We start from the raw sequence: 9,741 nt of genomic DNA, 5'->3' as shown, positions 1-9,741 counted from the left end.
TAGAACTCGTCTTAAAAGAAATGACAGACCAACCCAATAACAAGTGATTAGGCTCTAATTTAAGAGTAGATTCAACAACTATATATATTAAACGTTAAAAAAAAAAAAAAAAATCTACGTAGACGTAGCATATTTTCCCGATTTGTACCCTTAGAACATCATCGATTGCTCTCTGAAATATGCTTCCGGCATTTTTCAAACCAAGGGGTAAGCGACAGAATTTGTATTTTCCTCCGTTTACTGAGAACGCCGTTTTCGCGCGATCTTTTTCAGCTAGATAGATTTGATGGTATCCAGATTTTAAGTCCAGAGTCGTGAAAAATTTTGCCTTTCCAAGATTCGCTAGAATCATTGGAATGCTTGGCATAGGGTACCGGTCGGCAATGGTTCGCTCGTTTAACTTTCGAAAGTCAATAACGAGTCGTTTGTTTTTGTTACCGTTTGAGTTCAAGCATGGGTTGAGTTTTTTGTTAACAACCCATGCAGGACTGTTGTACGCAGACCGAGATGGTCTTATAATGCCGTCTTTTAACAATTGAGCGATTTCGTTATTAACAAAATCGGCTACACCCATCGGATATGGGTAAGACTTGGAGTACACTTCTTGGTTGTCTATTGTGTGAACTGTGGCAATAACTGAAGTGTTATATGGCAAAGCCTCGTTAGAGGTCGAAAATGCGCCGATCCTGTTCAGTATTACCTTTTTAAATTCCTCTCTTACGCTATCAGGAACTATTATGTCATCAATGCGTGTGAAATTAACGCTATCGCAAGTATGGTGTTGCAGTGCTTCAGCCGTACTGCCATATGTAATACTACCGCTGTGTAAGTTTAGGGTTACCCCTGCTTGCGTTAGCAAATCGAAGCCTATTATGGCATCAAAAGTATCAAGGGTATCTAAAATGAAAAACGGGGCATTCTTTCCGAAAATTCTCATGAAGCATTTTTCTTTAATTTTACTGGACCCATGTATGGAGTTCACAGTAAATGGGGTGTCGACAAGTGTTATGTTTCTTAACTCCTTTACGGGTTTTACATAATTCTTTGCCGCCCCAGTGTCGATTAGAATTTTTAGTGTTCTACCAGCCAACTGTCGCTCGACGAACGGCAGTTGGGAGCGTTCTCTAAAATATTTAGCAAATCATTGTCCGGTATGGAGTCGTTCTCATCGCTAGCCTCTGCGACGGCGGCCTCTGCTATACGCGCGTATTGTTGGTCTTGGGCCGAGACTTTTTGAGAAAAGTTGTTAACATTCTGGCGACTCTGTCCAGTCATACGCTCTGATGCGTTCTGTCTCTTTTGAGATTCGCCATAAGTGGCGCTACCGCGGGTTTTACCCCAAGCAGTCCGCTGTCTCAGTTTGGAAACTGATGGATCAACATCCATCGGTTGTGCTTGGTCTTGGGCTCGAATTTGTTTACTGTTTGATGTTGGTCCCTGCTCACCATGTTGGGGTCAGTTTTGGAATTGTTTTTCTGTAAAATGGGGGTTTTTCTCACAATGTTTTCCCTGTCTGGGCATTGAGCGATTCCCTTACTTGTTTTTTTCCCCTGGGTGGCTCCTATCTTGAATTGCTTTAGCATACGTAGGAGCGAACATGCTCCTTTCTATACTGTTCTCAGCCTCGCGAGCCAGTGCTAAAGCCGAAGGCAAATCTTTGGGCTGTGCTGGTATAACTAGTGCCTTAATAGGCCTCCTCAGGCCTGCCATGAAGGCGTGCAGAGCATCGCTCCTAATTTCTGTATTAAGAATGACGGCTGCTTGCTCCTCATGCGTCATGGCATTTTATTTGTAATAAGAGTGAGTTTTTTCTCAACCTCATCATAGTACTGCATTAATTCTAGGTCTCCTTGTCTGACCATTTCTAACTGATGTCTAAGAACGCGCAGAGACGTTTTATCGGCGTATGTGCAATCAAGTCTAGCAATGATTGCATCGAAATTTAGCACAGTGTTATGTGAGGTAAGCAATGCGCGTGCGGCACCACAAACTTTATTTTTTAAAATGATCACTGCCTCGCTTCAATTCTAAATGAGTTCACTTGGTTTCTCAGATATTCGAGTTCGGCGTGTATCTCGCCTCTTATGCGTTGTTCTTGTGCGTTAAGCGCGGTGCTGACTGCGCTCTCTATTATAACTTTTAACGTTTGTGGATTCAATTCTGTTTGATCGAGTGCCTGAGGCCTAGATTGTACTATAATATCTTCGTCCCTATCAGATTCTTTTTTAATGTCCCTATAGGACCAACTCATTGGCAGTTGTTTAATACAGTGTCTTAGCGAATTCAATCTAACAATATAACCGCACACATTCAAACTCACAATTAAATTCAATGCAAATAAATTCAATGCAAATTAGTTACAAACCTACTGCAAATTATACACAAGATCACTTTATGCTGCCACTTTTATTGTTTTTATATTTGTTTGGTTTCAAATTTATATATTATAATTTGTCTTTATTTTTTCCGAACAGTCACTTACATGTTGGTAGGGTGTGGATTCTTAGAGGGTAATCCAATTCCGGTTGGGCGCCAGTTATGATGTTGGATATGTCCACTGGTTCCTGCTAGGGGTTGCCGTTGGTGGGATCCAGCTTATGGATTGATTTATGTTGATTAGGATGAGATACGATTAGGTATCTGAATCACCGTCCTTGTGGATCAGCAATATATTATAGATGATAAATTGTGTTTCGGCTAAGTGCCGGAGTTATGCTTCTTTATTGTCAAAGGGTTATACAAAAACTGAATATGTTGAAGAAAATAAAAGGGAATTAAACCTAAGTACATAAATGGGAATATGGTGGTGTCGCCGACCCCACTGAATGCTAACGTAAGCAATAACACCGAAAGTGCCAGCCACTCAGCAATCAACAGCAACTTACCGTGGAGAGAGCAGTGTGCTTCTCCATCAATATCGATAACTGGGTCACCGATTGCACCGACCAGCACCGTCAGCTCGTTGACAGCAACTACTGCAACGTCTGCCGAAGTATTGACCTGCCTCAAGCCGTCAACGACTAGTCGCCCAGAGTCAGCTACGATAGTAAACCCAACGACTTCTGTCCAAACTGGAATGAATAGCTATATTAAAATAACTAAGCGGAAGCTAAGCCCGCAAAAGAAAAAAAGTGGCAATACGCCGAAAATAACCAAACCAAATGAACGAGTAGCACCCCTTAGCGGGAATCGTTTTAAAATTCTTGCCCATCAGCAAGACGATCAAGCCGGCGCTGTAGATAAAGTTAAATCGGCTAGACCACCCCCTTTATACATCCGTGGAGCCAACTGCAGCGCCCTGATTTCGAAGCTGGTAGAAACAGTAGGGGCAAATAACTTTGTTGTAACACCACTCAATAGGGGTAACATTGAAGAAATTAAATGTCAAACCCAAACTGAAGACAATTTCCGCATCATCGAAAAGTACCTCCGTAATGCTAACATCAACTTCTATACCTACCAACTAAAAAGCAGTAAAGATCTCCAGGTTGTGTTAAAGGGGATTGAGTGATCGGTCCCTACTCAAGAAATAGCAGACGCGTTGGTCGAAAAAGGGTTTGCGGTCAAGTCCGTTGTCAACATCATCAACAGGAACAAAGTCGCACAGCCACTCTTTAAAATCGAGCTCCAACCTGATGTAAAGCGGTCGAAGCCAAATGAAGTGCACCCGATCTACAACCTACAGCTTCTATTGCACAGAAGAATCACCGTAGAGGAGCCCCATAAGAGACGCCAACCACCGCAGTGTAAAAACTGCCAGGAATACAACCACACCTCTAACAATTGCAATCTTAGGTCAGTGTGTGTTGGCTGCGGCGAACATCATGAAGATGGCATTTGCACCAAGGACAGAAACAACGTCGCACTAAGGCAATGCAGCAACTGTGGAGGGGACCACACGGCCAACTACAGGAGATGTCCTGTCTTCAAGGATCTTAAATCACACCTAAACGGGCGCAAACCCCCATCTGGACAAAAACACCTTCAACGCCTCCAAAACTACACCGGAGGTTTTCTTCGCCAAGGCTGTTAGATCATCCAACATGACTGCTAAACCAGTCCTAGTGTGCTCCGAACTGGACAGACGGAGCCCGCGAAAGAGACCCCGTCTCTTCACCATCTACAGAATCCGCAACCTAGCGCACCAGAGCTTAGCCAGCAAACTCCAAGTGGTTTAGAGGCCCTATTGATCTCACTCAATCAAAACGTGACCACTTTTATGACGTTCATGCAAAACTGTATGCACGAACTGATGCGGAATCAAAACCTGCTTATCCAGAAGCTTATCGAGAATAAATAATGGCTTCCCTACGTCTATGTCTTTGGAATGCTAACGGCATCTCTAAGCACAAAAATGAACTGCAACTATTCCTAGACTCCAGTGAAATCGACGTTTTGCTGATTTCGGAAACACATTTAACATCAAAAAATAATTTTCAAATACCAAAATATACCTTCTACGCAACAAACCATCCAGACGGAAAAGCTCATGGCGGGACTGGTATCCTAATCAAAAGCCGTATAAAACACTCGTTCCTCAACAGATTTGAAACACAGCACCTACAAGCAACTGCTATAACCGTCCAAACCAGCTGCGGCAACACTACATTGGTTGCCCTGTACTGCCCACCACGCTTCTCAATCTCTGAAAAGGAATTTACCGATTTCTTTAACACACTCGGAGATCGCTTCATTGCAGCAGGGGACTATAACGCCAAACATACGCACTGGGGATCTCGCCTGGTAAATCCTAAAGGCAAGCAGTTGTACAACACAATAGTCAACCCTCTCAACAAGATGGATTGCGTTTCACCGGGTAGGCCTACTTATTGGCCCACAGATACACAGAAAGTGCCTGACTTGATTGATTTCGCAGTAACCAAGAGGATTCCACTTAATCGGATCACTGCGAATACACTGCTAGACTTAACTTCCGATCACTCTCCAGTGCTATTCACACTATTAACAAGACCTCAAGTACTTGATCGCCCTTATAAGCTCACAAACAACAAAACAAATTGGCTTAAATTTAAAATGTACATGAGTGCCCACATTGACTGTTCGCCGAAACTGATTACTCGCTCACCAGCAGCAAAACTTCGCCTAAGGCATGCTAATCGCAACCTCTCCAAGGCGTTAAGACAAGAAAAAAGCTGGGCTCAAAGGAAATACATAGAAAAGCTCAGTCCAACCATCACTAAACATCCTCTGTGGAAAGCCCACCCAACTTTAAGCGCTCCTACAGAGACAATTTCACCGATAAGGAGTCCAACCGGTGGATGGGCCCGCAGTGACGAAGAGAGGGCATCCGTATTTGCCACACATCTTAAAATGGTTTTCCAGCCAAATCCAAGATCACACTCATCTGTACTTTACTGTATTGCTGTATTTACTGTACTGTACACATTAACGGATAGTGAGTACTCGGAACTCCAATCGGACGAGATCACTGCAGTTATTAAAAACCACATAAAGCCGAAAAAAGCCCCTGGCCATGACCTAATCACACCGAAAATGATCCTAGAACTCCCTATCATCGCCATACAATATATCTGCAAACTGTTCAACGCTATAATAAAAATTGGCTACTTACCAAAAACATGGAAAAAGTCCACTATCATCATGATTCCTAAAGTGGGAAACGACAAAACCCAGCCATCATTCTATAGGCCAATTAGTTTGCTGCCATGTCTTTCGAAGCTTTTTGAAAAGGTCCTGCAGATCCGACTTAACTCATTTCTGGCATCGGAGAACACAATCCCTTCACACCAGTTCGGCTTCCGCGAAAAACATGGTACAATTGAACAAGTCAATCGCATAACATCCGAAATACGAACAGCATTCGAACTAAAAGAATACTGTGCGGCTGTCTTTCTCGACGTTGCCCAGGCTTTCGATAGAGTTTGCCTGGAGGGTCTGATGTTCAAAATCCGGCAAAAACTGCCACAGTACACCCACAAACTCATGGAATCTTACCTTTACAATAGGAAATTCGCTGTAAGATGTAATGGCTCCGTCTCGGCTGATTTTGAAATCAAACCGCAAGGCAGTGTACTCGGCCCATTGCTCTACATGCTGTACACTGCAGACTTACCAACGAGTTTAGGACTTACAGCGTCTACTTTTGCCGATGATACGGCAATCCTCAGCAGATCCAAATGCCCAATACAAGCCTCTGCAAAATTAGAGGAACACCTCAAGGTGGTAGAGGAATGGCTAGCAACCTGGGTCAACGAGCAGAAATGCAAACATGTTACATTTACGCTTAACAGAAGAAACTGTCCAGCTCTAAAGCTAAACAACGTACCAGTTCCTCAAGCTGTGGTTGTCACTTACCTTGGCATCCACCTAGACAGAAGACTAACTTGGCGCAAGCACATCGAAGCCAAAAGTCACAGCTTAAACTGAAAGCGAGTAGCCTACATTGGATCATCAATGCTCGGTCCCCTCTACGTCTGGAGTATAAAGTCCTCCTATTCAACTCCGTATTGAAACCCATCTGGACTTACGGAGCCGTACTATGGGGAAATGTAAGTACCAGCAATGTCCATATTATACAAAGAGCGCAGTCGAAGATTCTAAGATCAATCACGAGGGCTCCGTGGTATATACGAAATGACAACATTCAAAATGAATATCTGAGTATCTGAAGGTGTCTGGGAGTTTCCCGAAATAGTATCTTGTGCTACTCTGACATTGGTGTTGTTATAACCATTCTGTTGGTTTTTTGGGTTCTGTCTGTTATTGTTATAGTGGAAGTGCCACGGCCGCCTCTTCGGTGGCGTGAATAATTTCTGCCTCGTTGGGCTCTGTGGGTATCATTATTGTTCCAATTCGACTTGTTTCTCCAGTTACCATTGTTGTTATAGCGGCGTCTACCGCGGTCATTATGCTGGGCATAAAAAACGGTATTATTCTGAAAATTTTCCGTGGAGCCCGACTCTACTGAAAGAGTGGTGAATCTAGCGATGGCTTCTTTAGCCGAATCAAAGATTCCTGATTCCATTAATAGCTGGACTCTTTGACTTTTGGTATGACTTACCATAGCATTTACTGCCACTTTGGTGGTGTATTTTATGGCTTGTTCATTTGTCTGGACATTGACGCGTACAATGCGAAGTACGTTCAAGTGGCCCATACGACACCAGGACATAGCCTGTTTCGCGCGAGCCCAAGCAGAGCGCTGTCCACCTCCCGCCCGACCGACCGTGGGGCGCAGCCGCATATCGGACTGCACGATCGCGTGGACAAATACAAATAAAACGGACAAACAATTAAAATATGATTAACTACAGCTAATTACGAGCTACATATGCTAAAATAGACGTTTTTACAAGGGAAAGAGAGGCTTCTGATCTGATTACGGGATACAGAAGATTTTCATCAGAACATAGGACTCGAAAAGGTTCATGCAAAGAATAGTTATAAGTACAGTGTATTAAGGATAGAGGAATAATATTTCTAGTAGGTCTTCGGGGTATAGATAGGTTTAACTGGTTCAATAGCTCAAGAGAGTCTATTTCACCTATTAAAAGTTTGTGAATAAAGAAAGCACCAAGCATTACTCTACGATTAATTAAAGAAGGAAGATTGATTAAAAGAAGCCTACTGGAGTATGATGGCAAATTGACATTGCGATCCTAATTTAGACCGCGAAGAGCAAAACGCAGAAATTGCTTTTAAACAGATTCAATTTTACTTTGGTGCGCTCATATTGAGGTGACCATATGCAAGATCCGTACTCTAAGATAGGACGGATTAAACAAGTATGCAGAATTTTGGTTGTGTACGGATCGTCAAATTTTCCCTTTCAAACTTTCAACGTTTCACAAACCCAAGAACATTCATAGCTTTACTAAATGTAGCAGAAATATGAGGATAAAACACCTAAGTCATTGATAATATCTAACCGCTCTAAGGCAGTGTCGTTAAGATAGTAAGTTGCTAAGTATGGAGCGCATCTATAAAAAAACATAACTTTACATTTAGAGTCGTTAAGGTTTAATAGGTTTGTTTCACACCAACTCTGAAGATCATTAAGATCCGATTGAAGTAGGCCAGAAGACGATATGTCTTTATAACTGAGGTAAAGCTTGACATCATCTGCGTACATAAGCACCCGAGAATGTGACACTACCAATGGAAGATCATTTATAAAAAGAGTGAATAGCAATGGACCCAAATGACTACCCTGAGGTACTCCAGAGGTCACTTGGATGGTCTTAGAAAATGAAGACTTAAAGAGGACCTTTTGTGTACGCTTAGAAAGATATTGAAAAATCAAATCTAGCAAAAGGCTGGGGATGCCAAGTGCGTTTAAATTATATAAAAGCAGAGTATGATTAACAGACTCAAAGGCATTACTGAAGTCAGTATAAATGACGTCAGTTTGCACGGCAGTCTTGAACCCTTTGATTGAGTGAGATGTAAATTCTAATAGGTTAGTAGTTGTCGCTACTTCGTTTTTTAAACCCATGTTGGGATGACGAAATGATTGAGCTAGAATGAGTAAAGCGGGTGCACCGATGCCTTACGTTTAACATTTACAAATTTATAAAATTGCTTAGAATCGCGAGAAAACCTAAGTTTACATCGCTGAAGATAATCCTTTTAGCAATGTGAATTCAGCACCATAAAATTTGATCCCTACATATAGGGAAAAATCCGATGCTTTACCGGATTTTTTAAATCTTTTATAACATCTCGATTTTACGTTCTTCAAGTTACATAACTCACGTGAGAACCAAGGAGGTCTATCAGACCATCCTAGAGTCACACGCGGGACACAAACATCAAAGAACGACTCAAGAGTTTTAAAGAAGACAGAAATGGCAGAGTCCATATCCGTGCAAGTATACAGATATGTCCAATCATTAGTTAACAAGAGTTTTTTAGGTTTAGTAAAGTTTGTCTTGCGAAAACATCGGGTTGGAGGCATCGAGTTATTATGTCGAGACATAACACCAAAAGGAAGGTCAATGGTTACATCCAGAGTTGGATGAAAGTTGTCTTCAGGGATAACTAAGGGATCAGTCCTGGAAACATCGCAGTTGGAAGAATCCAACACAAATACCAGATCTATTGATCTGTTACGACTATTCCGGACAGGATTTATTTGAGTTAGGGACAACTCAAGCAGACCATCTATGAAACAATGTGACAAGGAGTGCAACAGTAATAAAGAAGCAAATGAGAGGGTCCAGGCAATCTCAGGTAAATTAAAATCTCCCAGAACAACGAGCAAATCTTTGTCAGAGAGATATGAAAAAATAAGTTGAATAGCTTCCCAATGGTGAGTGTATACTGCCAAGTCAGACTGTGGTGGAATATACGAACAAGTAATATAGGCAGAAAAAGAATTAAACGAAATTTTAACACAAACAAATTCAATCTCCTGATTGGAGGACTGGACAATTTCAGACGAGAACGCCGAGTCAACAGCAATCAAAACGCCACCACCATTACGGATAGTCCGATCATGTCTATATATTAAATATTTTGAGGGGAAAATTGAAGCATCGACAATATCAGGCTTCAGCCAAGTCTCAGTAAAGGCAAGAATATGAAAGTCAAAAGCTGGACTATCTACATAGAGTCTAGACAGTTTAGTCTTTAGTCCCCGTACGTTCTGATAGGCCAGAGTTAGGGACGAAATTAGTTTTTTGACTCGCCAACAGGTTTTTATTGTATACTCTTTTACAACAAGGTGATCCGGCCAAAAATCTTTATGACATATTTGGG

The sequence above is a fragment of the Drosophila willistoni genome, assembly GCF_018902025.1.
Source record: "Drosophila willistoni isolate 14030-0811.24 chromosome 2L unlocalized genomic scaffold, UCI_dwil_1.1 Seg168, whole genome shotgun sequence".
NCBI classification, from domain to species: Eukaryota; Metazoa; Arthropoda; class Insecta; order Diptera; family Drosophilidae; genus Drosophila; species Drosophila willistoni.
Note: the sequence above shows the minus strand (reverse complement) of the source record.